The sequence below is a fragment of the Musca vetustissima genome, unplaced genomic scaffold, assembly GCF_032173495.1.
Source record: "Musca vetustissima isolate MV318-11 ecotype Yass unplaced genomic scaffold, APGP_CSIRO_Mvet_v1 utg17733, whole genome shotgun sequence".
In the NCBI taxonomy this organism is placed as follows: domain Eukaryota; kingdom Metazoa; phylum Arthropoda; class Insecta; order Diptera; family Muscidae; genus Musca; species Musca vetustissima.
Window position 1 is genome coordinate 220,613 of NW_026879553.1, and position 19,850 is coordinate 240,462.

The window sequence follows — 19,850 nt, forward strand, 5'->3', positions numbered from 1 at the left end:
AATATTATCGTGAAGAAAGAAGCCTGAAACGGTGGCGCCCAACATACAAATTGAAACACAAATAGCAAATATTCAAGAAATGGCGCCCAACATCAAAAATTCAACCCATTATTAAATAGTACCAGGAAAACAAACCGATGATTGTGTGAGAACCCTTAAAGATCCGATTAATTTCTTTACTGCCAATATTTAATCTTGAGTTCCCAACATTTTTGACATCGTACCGACATGTAAATGACCATGTCGGAATCAAGTGAAGCAAACACATGAAATCCTCTTCTTCTGGCAAACTGAACATTTTCGGCCGAAGATTATTATCCGCTCTTGTAGCTTAAAATTGACATGCTGATATGTCAACGATATGATATTTAACATGTAAGGGTTGCCATTATGGTTTCAAAAACAAACAAAAAAAAAACAACAACAACAACAAAATAAATCCCGCTCGCCCACATCAAATTCTAAAGAAAATGGTCTCCTACTTTTTCAGCCAAGGTTCACATAGCACATATCTTACCTCAGAGCATGACTGTGGTAAGGCCAAAACAAATGGTGACAAAGCCCCCAGGGTAGCTTGACAACAAAATACTGCCAAACAACAGCAACAACAACAACATTGGCTAACCTAATCATCCTTGGAAATAATGGCATTACCGGGAAATATGAAACGAAATCAAAAATGTTCTTTAAGCAACACAATGCAGGAGACATTGTGTTGCGATTTTTTATTTTTATCTATTCGGCCTTTAGTCGGTGTGGCCGACTCGATGGTTGGTTGGTTGCGTGGTTGGACGTTTATCCTTTGCCTTAACAATGTGTGGGGGTTTTCATTTTTCTGATGGCATTCGCCTTTTTCACATCTTACAAAATCTCGTTAAACTCCCACACACACACCACATGGCGGGGAGGGAGGGAAGGAAGGAAAGGGGAAAGATCAAAACGACCTTTGTAACAAAAGCAACAGCAACATTCAAAAAAAGGAAAAAAAGTGCTTGGAAAAAACAAAACGGGAAAACTTCGAGTAGAGAGAGAGAGAGGAAGAGAGAGAAAGGAGAAAAAAGTCACTTAGAGGCCACACAATGTTAGGCATAAAATTCAAATGCTATGGTTATCCTTGGCCAAGGATTCATAGATACGAATGTACATACATATACATGTCATATCCTCCTCCTCCTCCCCCCAACTCTTATCTACCGGTTGTCTAGTGATTGTGCATGTCGTTCACGTACTGTGTTGAAATGTTTTGATATATTATTCAGCATTGAAATTGCCATGCATGAATTTCAAAAAAAAAAAAGAAAAAAATCTATACGAAGTTATCCCCATTTTTGTTGCTTTTGGTTCGGGTGATAAACTTATCCTGAAGGCAAGCAAGCAAAACATGTGAAACACATTAGGGAATGTTAAGACGAGTGAATAAAGGGGAGAAAAAAGAGAAAAATGCCATAAAGTTATTACAAGCACAGAAAAGTGAATATCTTCAAATAGTGGCGCCCAACATACAAATTCGGTTTCCCAAAAAGCAAATTACTTTATGAAATGGTGCCCAATTGCAGGAATTTTAATTCACTAGAAAAATTTGCCATGAAAAAGAAAATATTCCATGCGGCGCCCAACGTGAAATTACATCAAGAAGTGTATTTCAATAGAAAAGATTGCCATAGAACAGAAAATAGAAAAGTGGCGCCCAACGTTAAGTTGATGAAGCCATATTTCAAATTAAAAGAAATCCAATAACTTTAAGAAGTGGCGCCCAACTTCGAGAATTTTATATCAAGCAACGGCTCTGATTGGCTTTAACATGGCGAAGTCGAGGCTTATCTTAGTACCTCTTTCATCTCAATTGTGGACACTGACCCCCCCGCGGTGTCACCTGGGGTAGCTATTTTCATCACCCGATGAAATAGTGAGCTAATATGTGCCGCGAGTTCACCCATAAGAACTATAAAAAATTGGTTGAAGCGTCGGGTTAGTTGTCGGAAAACCGAACCTACTATGAAAAAACAAAGAAAAAGGAAACCAAACCCCCTAATGTTGACGACCCCCGCAAATGTATAAAGGACCACGATCTGCGAATCTGCACTTGGAATGTGCGCACGTTGTACAGAACAGGCGCAGTGTTCGCTTTGACGGATGTACTCAAGAAGTGCAAAGCCGATATTATTGCCTTACAGGAAATCCGATGGAATGGGACTGGCGTAAGTAAATCAGATGATTACGACCTGTATTATAGCTGCCATGAAACGAGACGTGAATTTGGCTGCGGATTTATGGTTAACAGTAGAATAAAAGACCTCGTCACCAGATTCACTCCAGTAGATGAGCGAATTGCTATAATCCGTATAAAAGCGAAGTTCTTCTACATAAGTCTCATTTGCGCCCATGCTCCGACCGAAGATAAAGATGAACAGACCAAAGCCATATTTTACGAGTGCCTAGATAGAGCATATGATCGGTGCCCTGGCCATGACATTAAAATTCTGCTAGGCGATTTTAATGCAAAAATCGGTGTTCCCATGAAGAAACATCCGATAACGGCATGAGGTTGAATGACTTCGCGGCAGCAAAAAACATGGTAGTTAGCAGCACCAGATTCCAGATCTCGATATTCACAAGGCCACTTGAATTTCTCCCGATCGAACAACGAGAAATCAAATTGATCATGTTGTGATAGACGGAAGACATTCATCCAGTGTTTTAGACGTCCGATTGATCCGAGGAGCGAATATCGATTCGGATCACTACCTTGTACCAGCCAAGGTTCGCACTCGTCTTAGTGTTGCAGCAAAGGTGCGATCTAACACAACACGGAAACTCGACGTCGAAAAGCTGCAAATACATCAAGTAGCCGAGGCATACTCCGCTCAACTTACCCACCTGCTTGACGAAAGCACTTCTTGACTGGTAGTCATATGCTGGTCAGGAGCATGCACCAGCTGATTAGTATAATTTGGCTAGAGGAATGCATGCCAAATGATTGGAGCCTTAGCATCCTGTGTCCCGTGCACAAAAAAGGAGACAAGACGAATTGTGCCAACTTTAGAGGAATTAATCTTCATCCCATCGCATATAAAGTGCTATCCAGTGTGCTGTGTGAACGACTGAAGCCAATGGTCAATGAAATATTTGGACCATACCAATTCGGCTTCAGACCTGGCAAATCCACTATTGACCAGATTTTAACTCTGCGCCAAATCCTGGAAAAAGACCCACGAAAAACACATCGACACATACCACCTATTCATCGACTATAAAGCCGCATTCGACAGCCCCATCCGTTCAGAGGTGTTTAAAGCCATGTCTACATTCGGCATTCCTGCAAAATTAATACGGCTATGCAGGATAACTTTAAGTGGCACAAGGCCAGCAGTTAAAGTCGGAATGGACCTATCGGAGCCCTTCAATACCGAACGAGGATTCATACAAGGTGATAGTTTGTCGTGTGATCTTGCTGGAAAAGGTCATAAGAAAGGCAAAAGTGAACATAAATGTCACTCTGTACACCAAACGGCATATGTTACCCACCTACGCCGATGACATCGATATAATGGGTCGAACATTGCGAGCGGTAACAGCCACCTTTGAACAAATTGAGAAGGAGTCTGCGAATGTGGGAAAGGCGAAAAGCCCAAGCTCATGGTATCAACGCGCAAGACGTCCAGTAGACTCGGACCAACTGTGCAACTTGAGAACTACAGCTTCGAGGCAGTTAAAGATTTCATATACCTTGATACCGCCATATATAAAACGAATGACATCAGTTTTGAAATTCGGAGAAGGATTGTGATGGCCAACAGATGCTACTATGGTCTAAGTAAGCAGTTTAGAAACAAGGCCACCTCCTGCCAGACCAATCTCATACTTTACAAGACGCTGATACTACCCATGCTGTTATATGGATCTGAAACATGGGTACAGATGAGACAGCTCTTGGGTTGTTTGAAAGAAAAATTCTCCGAAAGATCTACGAGCCGATCTGCGTTGACGGTGAATATCGACGTCGTATGAACCACGAGCTTTACAATTTATACGCGGACATGGTCATAGTCAGTCGTATTGAGCAGCAACGACTACGGTGGCTAGGTCATGTTGTGCGATTGAATGAGAATGCCCCAGCTCAAAAGGCATATAAAAGCGAGCCTAGTGATGACTCCCGTAGAAGGGAAAGCCCACGAATTAGAAGGAAAGACCAAGTAGAAAACAACATCTTAAAAGAAGCTGGCGACCAGCAAACAAATTGAAACGCAAAAAAATACTTAGTTTGAAAAGGTGGCGCCCAACATTAAACTTGTATTTCACTACAAATTATTACATTAAATCTAAGGTCGTACGAAAACCCTCAGTAAACTCTATAAAGAAGTCGTCAGAGTATCAGTCGGTCCACCTGATTGCAATATTCGAAGTGGCGCCCAACGTTAAGCTAAAGTAACCTTATTTCTCTAGAAAATCATACTAGTCACTTCAGATTTTCTATATTAAGGAATATAATAATGGGGAAAAAGAAGCTGGCGCCCAGCATGAAAGACACAAAAGTACATAGTTTCAAAAAGTGGCGCCCAACATCAAATTTATGTTTCACTTACTTAAAATCTAAGGTCATGCGAAAAAACTCAGTCAATCTTACATATGAAGTCGTCAGGGTATCAGACAGTCCACCCGGCTGCAAGTGAATATTCGAAGTGGCGCCCAATCATAAGTTAAATATATTTTTTTTTGAAAATCAAGCCAGTCACTTCACTTCAAAAAGAAGATTGAAATGTGGCGCCAAGATTTTTGGCTTAACTTGTAGTTCTTCACGAAAAAACTTCGTTAGCCTCAAAATAGAGCATATTACAAAGCTACTCAATGTAGAACATACACACAAAAAGTTTTGTGTAGCCATAGAAAAGAAAATATTCAAAATGGCGCCCAACTAGAAACTCATGCTGAATACTTAACATGTTTAATAGAAAGAAAATATTCGAAGTGGCGCCCAACGTTAACCTAAAGAATATTTACTTCTTAAGAAAATCCAAAAGTGGCGCCCAACATCAAAATTGTACGTTATAATTTAAGGTTACCAGGAAAACAAACCCAAACAACCTGTCCTTCTGATGAAGATTTTTGATTACATTGGCAATTCTTCCAGAAAAAACTTCGTTCATATGTTAAAGTGGCGCCCAACAACGGTACCATCAAATAATCGGTATTTTCGTATTATTTGCACGTTTTTGTCCGAATTGGCTGTAATTTTGTAGATTGAGTTTTCATTGGCAGACACATTTTTCTACCAAAAATCAACATCGCTCAAATTTTAAAGGTAATCCCAAATATTCGGAATTTTGCGGATCTTTGGCACTTTGTTGTACCCAATTGGCTGTAATTTGACCTGTTGAGTTTTCACAGGATGACACATCTTCCCACCAAAAATTATCAATATTGGTCAACTTTTCATGGTAGCTCCCATATATTGGTACCCCCAAACGTTCGGTATTTCGGTGATTTGGGGCACGTTATTGAACCGAGTTGTGTGTAATTTGGTAGTTAGAGTTTTCATGGGATGACACATCTTCCTACTATATATATTCCTTCCTATTCCTATCAATATTGAGCAAATTTTCATGGTAGCCCCCATACATCGGTACCTCCAAATATTCGGTATTTTGCGGATTTTTGGCAGTTTTATGTACCGATTTGGCTGTAATTTGAGTTTTCATTGGATGGAACATCTTCCTACCAAAAACACACATTTTCCTATAAATATTGGTGAACTTTTCACGGTAGCCCCCATATATCGGTTCTGCCAAATATTCGGTATTTTGGGGATTTTTGGCACTTTGTTGTACCGAATTGGCTGTAATTTGGTAGTTTGAGTTTTCATTGCATGACAAATCTTCCTACCAAAAATTATCAATATTTGTCAACTTTTCAATGTAGCCCCCATATATCGGTACCCCCAAATATTCGGTATTTAGCGGATTTTGGGCACGTTTTTAAAGCGTATTGGCTGTAATTTGGTAGTTTGAGCTTTCATTGGAAGACACATCGTCCTATCAAAAATTGTCAATACTGGTCAACTTTTCACGTTAGCCCCCATATATCGGAACCCCAAATATTCGTTATATTGCGGATTTTGGCACGTTTTTTAGTCGAATTGCCTGTAATTTGGTACTTTGAGTTCTCATTGAGCAGCAAAGCTCCCTACCAAAATATTTCGAAATCGGTCTACTTTTTAGGATAGCACCTTATATAATGTTACGCCCAAATAATCGGTATTTTGCGGATTTTTGGGATGTTTTTAACCGAATTAGCTGCAATATGATTGTAATTGGGTGTCAAATCGTCCTTTCAAAAAATTTGCCACGGAATAGAGCACCATTTATGAAGATTCCTTGACACAGTTCCTATTTGCATATTTAAGAATTTCGAAAATCATATTTCCCAAATACCTAATTCAACATAATTACGAATTATATTATTAATATATTTTTCAAAATATGTCTGGGAATTTCATGGAGCTAGAAAAAAATATTTCTTATGTTGTTGGACCATAAGAAATATTTTTTTCTAGGTCTATGAAATTACATTAGAAGGCCATTTAGATTATCTCCTCCATGAGCTTTCACAGCATCCTCATAATCAGTGACTTTTGCCTGACATCTATAAACATTTTCAATGCATTTGGATATCTTGCAGTGTGTGTTCAGCTACTCGGCTATCATCACATGAGGATAATGACGAAGATGAGGAGATTCTGCTGCTGCTGACGATGCTGGCCAATAACTAAATCCATTTTAAGTATGTACACCACTTCAAAAAAAAAAAACACTAGGACTTGACTGGCAACGAGGCATTACCACTGCCATTAGCAGTACAAAAAAAAAAACAACAACAGCAGCATCATCACATCCACAAGAGTATCCCAAGTGAGAGCTAGCGGAGGAGCATTCGAACGAGAGCCGGAGCGAAAATATAAAATATAATTTCAAATAATCGCAATGTACTCCGTTTTTGTCGTAATTGCCTGGCACAGAGGGCTTTTTATTTGTGTTGTAGTTAATTTCTGTGTGTGTGAGTGTGCGTGTGACTCTGTGTGCAAATGGCTAACATTATAATTTAATTAGGCCATTTTATGTGTGTTTGCTTTTCCTAGTGACTAGAGAGAATGTAATGCAGAACAATAAAATGAATGAATAGAACAAAGAGACATAAAAAAATGAGTATGGAATAGAGCAAACGAACTGTGAATGGTCATTGGGGAATTTGCTTTTATTTTTTGTTGTGTATTTTGTTTGTTATTGCAGTGTTATAATGACAGTAATTGTAAATGTGTGATTATTATTTGAGGTTATGTACGCTATGCATTTGGGGTGTTTAAATTGAAAGGTCGAGGGATTTAAGAATTCACGCAAAAAAATTGGCAAGCGTATGAATGTGACAGAGAAACAAAGTGGAAGTCGTTATTAATAAAGAATTGGAAGTAAATGGCGCCCAACGTCAAAAATACAGAAAATAAAAATAATCTAGTTAAAACGTAATTAACTTTGGGCGAGTCGATCTTTTTGTATCAGCCACCACATGGCGTGCATTCCAAAGACTTTAAAATAGGTCGGAATCTGTATAATTATTGTATAATGTGATTCAAAATTTGAAGAAATAATGTTAAAAATTAAAGACTCACTCGTATTGGAGAACTGGGGGTAGGAACTTCAACATATCGAACATTTGGATAGTGGAATATTTTAAAACATTAACCCATTGGTTAATGGAGAGAAAATTTTTATTTACTAGAAATCCGATATGTCAATTTGTATCCACTTCGATGACCAAAATACTGAAAATGGGGTGGGACTTTTCTATGGGGACTATGTCAAAACATGTCATAAGGTTTTTCGCTAGTCAAGAACCCGACTTACAGAGAACCCAAAATTCTAGGATCTTCATGAAAAATCCTCCAATTACCGAATATTTGGGGGTACATTTATATAGGAGCTATACCAAAAATCAGACCGATATTGATAATTTTTGGTGGGGAGATTTTCTACCCAATGAAAACTCAAAGTATCAAATAACGGTAATTTCGGTCACAAAACTAAAAAAAGTAGACCGTTATCGATAATGAAAACTCGAAGTACTGCCTATTCGTTCAAAACCTGTGTGCTAAGTTTCGTGAAAATCGTTTCAGATATAGATATAGCTCCCATATATATTTTCGTCCGATTTATGGTAAATTGGGCACCAAAGTCCCTAAATAGCTTTCGATTTGCACGAAATTTGGCACAGCGTAATGAATCAGGTCTAGAATGATGTGTGTTAAATTTCGTGAAAATCGGTTCAGATTTAGATATAGCTCCCATATATATTTTCATCCGATTTAATATAAATGGTCCACCAAAGTACCTATATATCTTTCGATTTGCACGAAATTTTGCACAACGTACTGAATTTAGCCTAGAACGACGTGTGCTAAATTTCGTGAAAATCGGTTCAGATTTAGATATAGCTCACATATATATTTTCGTCCGATTTAAGGTAAATGGTGCACCAAAGTGACTAAATAGTTTTCGATTTGCACGAAATTCGGTATATCCTACTGAATTAAGTCTAGAATGATGTGTGCTAAGTTTCTTGAAAACCGGCTCAGATTTAGATATAGCTCCCATATATATTTTCGTCCGATTTAACGTAAATGGTGTACCAAAGTCCCTATTTATCATCCGATTTACACGAAATTTGGCACAGCGTAATTAATTAGGTCTAGAATGACGTGTGTTAAATTTCGTGAAAATCGGTTTAGATTTAGATATAGCTCCCATATATATTTTCGTCCGATTTAACGTAAATGGTGCACCAAAGTTCTTATATATCTTTCGATTTGCACGAAATTTGGCGCAGCCTAATGATTCAGGTCTAGAATGATGTGTGTTAAATTGCGTGAAAATCGGTTCAGTTTTATATATAGCTCTCATATATATTTTCGTCTGATTTAATGTAAACGGTCCTTATATGTCTTTCGAATTGCACGAGATTTGGCACAGTGTAATGAATTAGCTATAGAATGATGTGTGCAAAGTTTCGTGAAAATCGGTTCAGATTTAGATATAGCTCTCATATATATTTTCGTCCGATTTAAGGTAAATGGTGCACCAAAGTCCCTAAATAGCTTTCGATTTGCACGAAATTTGGCACAGAGTACTGAATTAGGTCCAGAACGAAGTGTGCAAAGTTTCGTGAAAATCGGTTCAGATTTAGATATAGCTCCCATATATATTTTCTTCCAATTTAAGGTAAATGGTGCACCAAAGTACCTATATATCTTTCGATTTGCACGAAATTTTGCACAACGTACTGAATTTAGCCTAGAACGACGTGTGCTAAGTTTCGTGAAAATCCGTTCAGATTTAGATATAGCTCCCATATATATTTTCGTCCGATTTAGCGTAAATGGTGCACCAAAGTCCCTAAATATCTTTCGATTTGCACGAAATTTGGGACAGCGTACTGAATGGAGCCTAGAATAATGTGTGCTAAGTTTCGTGAAAATCGGTTCAGATTTAAATATAGCTCCCATATATATTTTCGTCCGTTTTAATGTAAATGGTGCACCAAAGTCCCTATATACCTCTCGATTTGCACGAAATTTTGCACAGCGTACTGAATTGAGTCTAGAATGATGTGTGTTAAATTTCGTGAAAATCGGTTCAGATTTAGATATAGCTCCCATATATATTTTCGTCCGATTTTATGTAAATGGAGCACCAAAATCCCTAAATAGCTTTCGATTTGCACGAAATTTGACAGAGCGTACTGAATTGAGTTCTAGAATGATGTGTGCAAATTTTCGTAAAAATCGGTTCAGATTTAGATATAGCTCCCATATATATATATATATATATTTTTAAATTTTGTATCAATTTTGCTATAAATCATTTTCCATAAATTTGTCCCATGGTACGCAGACGATTCTAAATCTGCCCGAATTGAATTAAATTTATCATAGATTGTAGAAAGACATGAGCATGCTCCTTCGAGGGAACATTGACATACAATTGTATGGATACATATGTACAATATACCCAAGTGGTGAAGGATGTATCATATAGTCGGCCCCGTCCGACTTTACTACTTTTCTTACTGGTTTTTCACTTATCAATTGCATTTTCCAATCAGTTGAATGGTCCACAGTGTTGCGTTACTATGAACAATCAAAAAGTGTTGCATACTTTTAGGCGTTCTGTTAGGAATTGCTCTTTACGAGCAAACATTTAATTTTCTTTGTGATTTATCAAATAATTGAACGAATTAAATTGAAATTATTTAATAAATATTAAAAATTTAATAAATTTATATTGTAATTATTTGAAATTTAATTAATTACCTATTAAAATAAATCAATAAATAAATAAATAAAAGAAAAAAGTAATTGCCACTTTAATAATATTTCTTGTAATTATCTATCCAGTTTTTTGTTCTTGAATTTGTCAATTAACTCTGGCAAAAATTAATCATAATATAATTAAACAACAATAATAAACACCATATTGTAAATTACAAAAAATAAAGAACACAAACACACACACACACACATTTCCCTCCATTAAATAGTCATTTAATATGGCATTCAAAAAAAAAAAACAAAACAAACAACAACAAACCACATAATTTATTTGTAATCACAATGAAGAAAAGATAAACAAACAAACAACAACAACAATAAAGCCCGAAAAGCTCATTCATTATCTTTGTTAAATATTCGTTGGCTTTCCGGCAAATATTCGTATTCGAAAAAATTTTGCAGGATATAATGCAGATTGATGTATTGCTGTTTTTCTGTTTTTCTGAGAGGGGAGGGGGTGGTTTGTTTATGATTTATTTATTATGTTGTGGTTGGTTGTTGTTTTTCTATTCAAAATTCAAACATAAATAAATGAAAATTATGTTTATTAGGATTTTTTGGTTATTTCGTTAATACCACGAAAATTACAAAACGAAATCCCTATTATTTATGGGCCTTATTCAGAAGGATTTTTGTATAGATGTATACAGGCAATTGTTGGAGTTTGAAATTTACACATAAAACATTTTTTGAAATCAAAATCTCTTTATCAGTGTGATTTCAAAATATGTTATTATTGGATATGTGATTGGATTTAGTATGAAAAATATTTTTGAATTTTTACGTTGGGCGCCATATCTACCGTCTACATAGATATGTATATATATGTGCCGCATTGTTAAGCTTTGTAATCTTCTCTTCATTCAGGTTAATGAAGTCTTAGAGAAGAACCATTGTAAGGACCCAATTCTCACCCAGAAGCCCACTGGAGTGTCTAATACCTTAACAATTTCGTGTGTAGGGTTGGGTAGGATTTCTCGTACGGTCCTTCAATAGAATGTGGACTTGTTGTGTATAGCCAACTATCCTTGACATGATGTACTGGGGAAACATAATTTTTATATTGGGCGCCACTTTTCAAAAATGGGCTGTAATTTTACCTTTTGGGTCCTCATAGAGTAGAAAATCTCCCTACCAAAAAGTATCATTTCCGGGTAGCCCCCATATAATTATACCCCTCAATTTTCGGTATTTTTAACTTGAGTTTTCAGGTTCTTATGGATTGTCATATATTGAAAAATATTATCAATTTGGCGAAGTTGTTAAAAAATATTTTTTTTTTCAAAATCCACGCCTTGGCTGAATCTTTAAAAAATATTTTTCAAAATCCACGCCTTGGCGGTATCTTTAAAAAATATTTTTTTTTTCAAATTTTACGACTTGGCGGAATCTTTAAAAAATAATTTTTTTTCTTTAAAAAATATTTTTCAAAATCCACGCCTTGTCTGAATCTTTAAAAAATATTTTTCAAAATCCACGCCTTGTCTGAATCTTTAAAAAATATTTTTCAAAATCCACGCCTTGTCTGAATCTTTAAAAAATATTTTTCAAAATCCACGCCTTGTCTGAATCTTTAAAAAATATTTTTCAAAATCCACGCCTTGTCTGAATCTTTAAAAAATATTTTTCAAAATCCACGCCTTGTCTGAATCTTTAAAAAATATTTTTCAAAATCCACGCCTTGTCTGAATCTTTAAAAAAATATTTTTCAAAATCCACGCCTTGTCTGAATCTTTAAAAAATATTTTTCAAAATCCACGCCTTGTCTGAATCTTTAAAAAATATTTTTCAAAATCCACGCCTTGGCGGAATTGTTAAAAAATATTTTTTTAAAAATCCACGCCTTGGCGGAATTGTTAAAAAATATTTTTTTAAAAATCCACGCCTTGGCGGAATTGTTAAAAAAATATTTTTTTAAAAATCCACGCCTTGACGGAATTGTTAAAAAATAGTTTCTTTAAAAATCCACGCCTTGGCGGAATTGTTAAAAAATAGTTTCTTTAAAAATCCACGCCTTGGCGGAATTGTTAAAAAATATTTTTTTAAAAATCCACGCCTTGGCGGAATTAAAAAAAATATTTTTTAAAAATCCACGCCTTGGCGGAATTAAAAAAAATATATTTTTTAAAAATCCACGCCTTGACGGAATCGTTAAAAAATATTTTTTTAAAAATCCACGCCTTGGCGGAATTGTTAAAAAATATTTTTTTTAAAGTCCACGCCTTAGCGGAATTGTCAAAAAATATTTTTTTAAAAATCCACGCCTTGGCGGAATTGTTAAAAATATTTTTTTAAAAATCCACGCCTTGGCGGAATTGTTAAAAAATATTTTTTTAAAAATCCACGCCTTGGCGGAATTGTTAAAAAATATTTTTTTAAAAATCCACGCCTTGGCGGAATTGTTAAAAAATATTTTTTTTAAATCCACGCCTTGGCAGAATCCTTGGAAAATATTTCTTTTTAAAATCCACGCCTTGGCGGAATTAAAAAAAAATATTTTTAATAAAAATCCACGACTTGTCGGAATTAAAAAAAAATATTTTTAATAAAAATCTACGACTTGTCGGAATTAAAAAAATTATATTTTTTAAAAATCCACGACTTGGCGGAATTAAAAAAAAAAAAATTAAATCCACGCCTTGGCAGAATTAAAAAAAAAAAATTAAATCCACGCCTTGGCAGAATTAAAAAAAATATTTTTTAAAAATCCACGCCTTGGCGGAATTAAAAAAAAATATTTTAAAAATCCACGCTTCTGGAGGATCTTTAAAAATTGTCTAAAAATTATCAACGTCGATTTATGTTTATGTCAAGTCCTTCTTATAAAGGTCCCAACCGATTTATAAAAAATTGCAATCTACTCCAGGCATCCAATTTTTTTCCTATTCTGCCAAATGTTTCTGATTTTTTTTAGCTCACTTGCTTTTTTCCCATTGACTTGATGTCAAGATTTCATAAGGAACTCCATACACATATGGTGCTGGTTGGTGGTATTTGAAAAATTCCAGCAAAATGCAAATATACACACATATTTATGTGTGATTTTTTATGCAAATGTACACAGATGTTTGTATTAGAAGAGTAAGGGTGTCATGTTGTGTGTGTACGTATGTGTGTAGATATTCACAATTTTTGTTTTCCTTTTCATTTTTTTGTTTTCAAACACTAAACGGTATGAAAACATCGAAAAGTACATCCAACGCAATTAAACGCACACACATAAATAGCAAGGCTATGATATACAAGCACACACACACATACACACCAAAGCACAATATGGAATAAAGAAAAAAGCACAGCCAGAAAAACAACATCATCATTGTTGCCAACAATAACGACAACGATGAGCAAGTTAAAACATGTTATACGAAGTTAGAATCGTGTTTATTTTATCTGTATCCACTGGGCTGTGTATGTGTGTGTGTGTGTGAAAGCAGCAGCAGCGTCAACAACAACAAAAACACAACGTCACGCTTCATCTCCTTTAAATTGTAGAGGCTCTTTAGGCCAGCCACACCATTCAACCAACCAGCCAAACAATCTTCTTTGCCTGCGAACCATAGAACAGCAAAAACAAAAAAACCAAATGGAACGCATAATAAATCAACATAAACAAACTCTCATGCATAACAACAACAACACTAAACAAACACCCACGCTTTGTTGTTTGGGTTGTTTGTATAGAGGCGTTGGTGGGGTGGCATAGTCAAGCTGCTCTTGTTTCTCTACAAATATCAACGACACACACACACACGTCTCCCCACAAGCCCTGCCTGTCTCCATCAACAGAAAATAAAACCCAATTGTGCGTATACTTGTTATTATTATCATCACTCATACAGCACATGGCACACAAAAACAATTTTATATGTATGTGTGTGTGTTATCATATAACTCGCACACAACACCCGTTCTCTGTTAACTACTCGTTCGTTCGTTCTCGTTGAAGAAGACGAACACGAGCGAACGAACGAACGCACGACACACTCACATTCATTTGGTTAGGCATAAAACATTAATGCTACAAGCAACAACTACATAATGCCGTTACCGTTCAACTCAGTCTCTCTCTCCCCTCTAATACTCTCATCACTTATATAGTCTTGCTCCCTGCCTTTTCCTCCATTGTTACCCTAATAACAAAACCAAACAGCAACAGCATAAACATGTGGCCTTAGGCTTTTCTCGTTGCTGTGTGTAAGGGAGAGACACATTGCCTCTCATCTCTGTAGAGTTATTGTTGTTGTTTTAAGTTATTCCGTTTGTTGTTGCTGTTGTTGTTTGGCTTGGTTTGCCTTGATTATTACTGTTGCTGGTGTTAAAAGCAAGCAAAACGTTTCTTAAACCATTTAAACAAAAAAAAAGGAATTTTTGTGCTAAACGTTTGGTTTCCTTTATTTAGTTTCCATTTGCCATTCATCCATGGTTATCATCCATGGCAGGGTGAGAGGGTATTTCCTTGTTTGAGTGTGTGAATGTGTGTGCGTGTTATATTCTGTAGTCGTTTGAAGTAAACCGTAACCAAGTCGCCTTTCAAATGAATAGTTCAATTGATACAGAGGTAATACTACTATCGGTAATAGAAAGGAAGTCTGTTCGATTTTTTTGTTGAAAGAAGGCAAAAGGATTCTAAAGACAAGGATTAAAAAAGGATAAATATAGAAAAAGATTAAATTCCTTGAAGAAATAATTTTTTTTTAAACGCTAAGATTCTCTTGACAGGTATTTAAAGAAGTATAAATATAGACTGGATGGCCCATTAAAAAAATCTCTTTGAAAAAAATAAATTTATTTTAAAGTTGTTAAAAAAATTTAGGTCCGGTTTCAAAAATCAAATAGCCTCCAAGGGTCTGCTAACATTTTAAAAATCCTCCACCCCAGTCTAAATAAAATTTCCCATTCCACTTGCAACACCTTGAAATATTCACCAGAGACCACAAGAAATTCGAAATCTCTTCAAGGGCCCGGCGAAATATGGTCGCTATAAGCGATATGTCCTACCAAATGATATCAAATGAAGGGCAGAACTTTGGTCGGGACTTTCGATACAGTCCGCATAACCGATATATCCTTATAAACCATGTCTTTATCAACGATTTCGACTACATATATTTTTTTGATTCGATATTTTTGATCAGAATGAAATGCTATATCGATGTCGACATGTCCTTCCGTCCGCTAGTTTGTTTAAATCACGATAGAGCTCGTAATATTGACGCTAGAACTATGAAAATTTGCACATACCTTGTTATTACTCCTGGGATGGTTGGTATTTGAAAATTGTCACATATCAGTCCACTTTGAAGGATAGCCCCCATAGAGCGGAACTCCCCAATATTCGGAATTTTGAGGTTTTTGGACAAGTTTTAGAAACCAATTTAGCTGAAATTTTATATTTTTGATTCGAATTCGGAAGAAAATGTCTCTACCAAAAATGGTCAATATTGACCGATGTTTCGGGTTAGCTCCCATATAACGCTACATCCAAAATTTCAGTATTTTGAGGGTTTTGGGTACATTTTTAAAGCAAATTGGCTGTAATTTGGTATTTTTGATTCGCATTGAGTAGAAAATCGCTCTACCAAAATTCATCATAACTGGTCGAAGTTTTCGGGTAGCCCTCATATAGCGCTACCCCCCATTTTCGGTATTTTGAGGCCTTCGGTCACATGTTTTCAAGCAAATTGTCTGTAAATTGGAATTTTGGATTCTCATTGAGTAGAAAATCTCTCTACCTAAAATTATCTAAATTGGACCATGTTCCAGGGTAGCCCCCATAGTGCGTTATCTCCCAAAATTCGGTATTTTGAAGTTTTTGGGCACGTTTTTAACTGAATTGTCTGCAGTTCGGTGTGTTGTGTTCTCGTTGGGTAGAAATCTTTCCTACCAAAAATTATCAATCTTGGTCTAAGATTCCGGTTAACTACCACAGAGCGGGACCACGAATTATTCGGCATTGTGAGGAGTTTGGGCACAATTTTTCAAGTTGACTGTAATTTGGTATTTTGTGTTCTAAATTGCTAGAAAATCTCCTTACCAAAATTTATCAATATTGGCCGATGTTTCCGAGTAGCTCCCAGAGAACGGTAACCCGAATTATTCGGCATTGGTGTGAGGTTTGGGTACATTTTTCAACCAAATTGGTTATAATTTGCTGTTTTGGATTCTCATTGAATAGAGAATCGCACTACCAAAATTTATCAATATTGATCGAAGTTTCCGGGTAGCTCCCATGCAGAGGTAACCCTCATTATTCAGAATTTTGGGGGCTTTTGGGCACTTTTTCAACCCAATAAGCTGTAATTTGATATTTTAAGTTCTAATTGGATAGAAAATCTCCCTACCAAAATTGACCAATATTGGTCGAAGTTTGCAGGTAGCCTCCACAGAGCGGCACCCTGCGATTTTCGATATTTTAGGGCTTTTGAACTCCATTTTCAATCAAATTGGCCGAAATTTGGTGTTTTGGATTCTCATTGAGTAGAAAATGGATCAACCAAAAATTATCAATATTGGCCCAAGTTTCCGGGTAGACCTCATATAACGCTACATCTCAAATTTCGGTACTTTGAGGGGTTTGAGACCGTTTTGCAGCGGAGTTAGCTGTAATTTGATGTTTTGGGTTGTCATAAGTTAGTAAATCTCCTCACAAAAAATTAATTCTATTGGCCCCTGTTTCGAAGTAGTCCCCATATAACGATATCTTCCCATTTTCGGTATTTTAAGAATTTCTGGCACGTTTTTAACCGAATTGACTGTAATTCGGTATTTTGGGTTGTCATAGGTTAACAAATCTCCTTGCCAAAAATTATTAATATCGATCGACTTTTGGGTGTAGTCTCCATACAAGGGTACCCTCCGATTTTCGGTATTTTGGGAAAGCTTTTCAATCGAATTGGCTGCAATTTGGTATTTTGGGTTCTCACCTGGTAGCAAAACTCCCCACCAAAAATTATCGATATCGCTTCACTTTTAGGCGTAGTCCCCATATAACACTACCCTCCGATTTTCGGCATTTTAAGAATTTCCGGCACGTTTTCCAACCAAATTGTCTGTAATTTTATATTTTAAGTTCTCAATGAGTTGCAAATCTCCTTACCAAAATCAACATCAATATCGATTCACTTTTGGGTGTAGTCCCCATATAACGGTACCTTCCGATTTTTAATATTTTTAGAATTTCCGGTATGTTTTTCAAGCGAATTGATTGTAACTTGGTATTTTGTGTTCTCATTGTTTATAAAATTTCCTTACCAAAAATTATTAATATCGATTCACTTTTGGGTGTAGTCCCCATATAACGGAACCTCCCGATTTTCGGAATTTTGAGGACTTTCTGCAAGTTTTTCAACAGATTTGGCAGTAATTTGACATTTTGAGTTCTCATTAAGTACCAAATCTCCTTACCAAAAATTATCAATATTGCTTCACTTTTAGGTGTAGACGCCATATAAGGGTACGTTCCGATTTTCGGTATTTTGAGGATTTTGGTCGCGTTTTTCAACCGAGTTGGCTGCAATTTGATATTTTGTCTTCTCATTGGCTAGCAAAACTTCTTACCGAAAATTGTCAATATCGGTCTTCTTTTAGATATAGCCCCTATATAACGGTACTCTCCGATTTTCGGTATTTTAAGAATTTATTAAATTTTTTCTACCGAATTGACTGTAATTTGATATTTTGGGTTCTCACTGGTTGGTAACAAATATCCCCACCGAAAATTATCAATATCGATTTACTTTCGATTCACTACACCTAATGGTACTTCAGAATGGTACCTTCAGATTTTCAGAATATGGAGGAATTTCGAAACAGATTTTAACCTAATTGACTTTAGTTGGATATTTTGTATTCTAATAATAATAAGTCTCCCTACCAAAATTCCTCAATATTGGTCTACTTTTAAGGGTAGCTCCCATATAACGATAATTTCCGATTTTCGGTATTTTGAGAATTTCGGACACCCTTTTCAACCGATTTGGTTGTAATTCGGTATTTTGAGTTCTCATGGGGTAACAATTCTTCCCACCAAAAATTATCAATATCGATCCAGTTTTGGGTATAGTTACCATATACCATCCGCTACCTTCCGATTTTCGATATTTTATGAATTTCCGACACAGATGCAATTTTCAACCGATTTCACTGTTATTTGATATTTTGAGTTCTCATAGGGTAACAATTCTTCCCACCAAAAATTATCAATATCGATCCACTTTTGGGTGTAGTCCCCATATAACGGTATCTTCCGATTTTCGGTATTTCATGAATTCTGTCACATGTTTCAACCAAATTCGCTGTAATTCGATATTCTGGGTTCTCATTGGCTAGCAAATCTCCCCACCAAAAATTATCAATATCGATTCAGTTTTGGATGTAGTCCCTATATAGCGGAATTTCAGAATTTTTGAGGATTTCCGGATGATTTATTTAACCAAATTGGCTGTAATTTGATATTTTGGCTTCTCATTGGGTACCAAGTCTCCCCACAAAAAGTGATATATATCGGTGTACTTTTGAGTGCAGTCCCCATATAACGCTACCCTCCGATTTTCGATATTTTAAGAATTTCCGGCACGTTTTTCAATCGATTTGATTGTATTTTTATATTTTTGGTTTTCATGGATTACCAAATCTCCCCACCAAAAATTATCAATATCGCTTCACTTTTGGATGCAGTTCCCATATAGAAGTATCCTCCGATTTTCGATATTTTAAGAATTTCTGGCACCTTTTTACAACCGAATTGGCTGTAATTCGGTATTTTGAGTTCTCATTGGGTAACAATTCTACCCACCAAATATTGTCAATATCGATCCTCTTTTGGGTATAGTTCCCAAAAAACCGATCCTTCCGATTTTCTGTATTCCGGCACGTTTTTCAATCGATTTGATTGTATTTTTATATTTTTGGTTTTCATGGATTACAAAATCTCCCCCACCAAAAATTATCAATATCGCTTAACTTTTGGGTGCAGTTCCCATATAGAAGTATCCTCCGATTTTCGATATTTTAAGAATTTCGGACACCCTTTTCAACCAATTTGGCTGTAATTCGGTATTTTGAGATCTCATGGGGTAACAATTCTTCCCACCAAAAATTATCAATATCGATCCACTTTTGGGTATAGTCCCCAAAAAACCGATCCTTCCGATTTTCGGTATTCCGGCACATTTTTCAATCGATTTGATTGTATTTTTATATTTTTGGTTTTCATGGGTTACCAAATCTCCCCACCAAAAATTATCAATATCGCTTCACTTTTGGATGCAGTTCCCATATAGAAGTATCCTCCGATTTTCGATATTTTAAGAATTGCTGGCACCTTTTTACAACCGAATTGGCTGTAATTCGGTATTTTGAGTTCTCATTGGGTGACAATTCTTCCCACCAAAAATTATCAATATCCATTCACTTTTGGGTATAGTCCCCATATAACGCTACCCTCCGATTTTCGATATTTTACGAATTTCAG

At 36.0% G+C, this 19,850-nt stretch overlaps 1 protein-coding gene across 1 annotated transcript in view; it reads right to left on the bottom strand.

Moving 5' to 3' along the window:
• The window catches only part of LOC133324468 (cationic amino acid transporter 2), a 102,147-nt gene that overhangs the window by 74,168 nt on the left and 8,129 nt on the right, over positions 1–19,850 (bottom strand). The gene's annotated exons all lie outside the window — the stretch shown is intronic.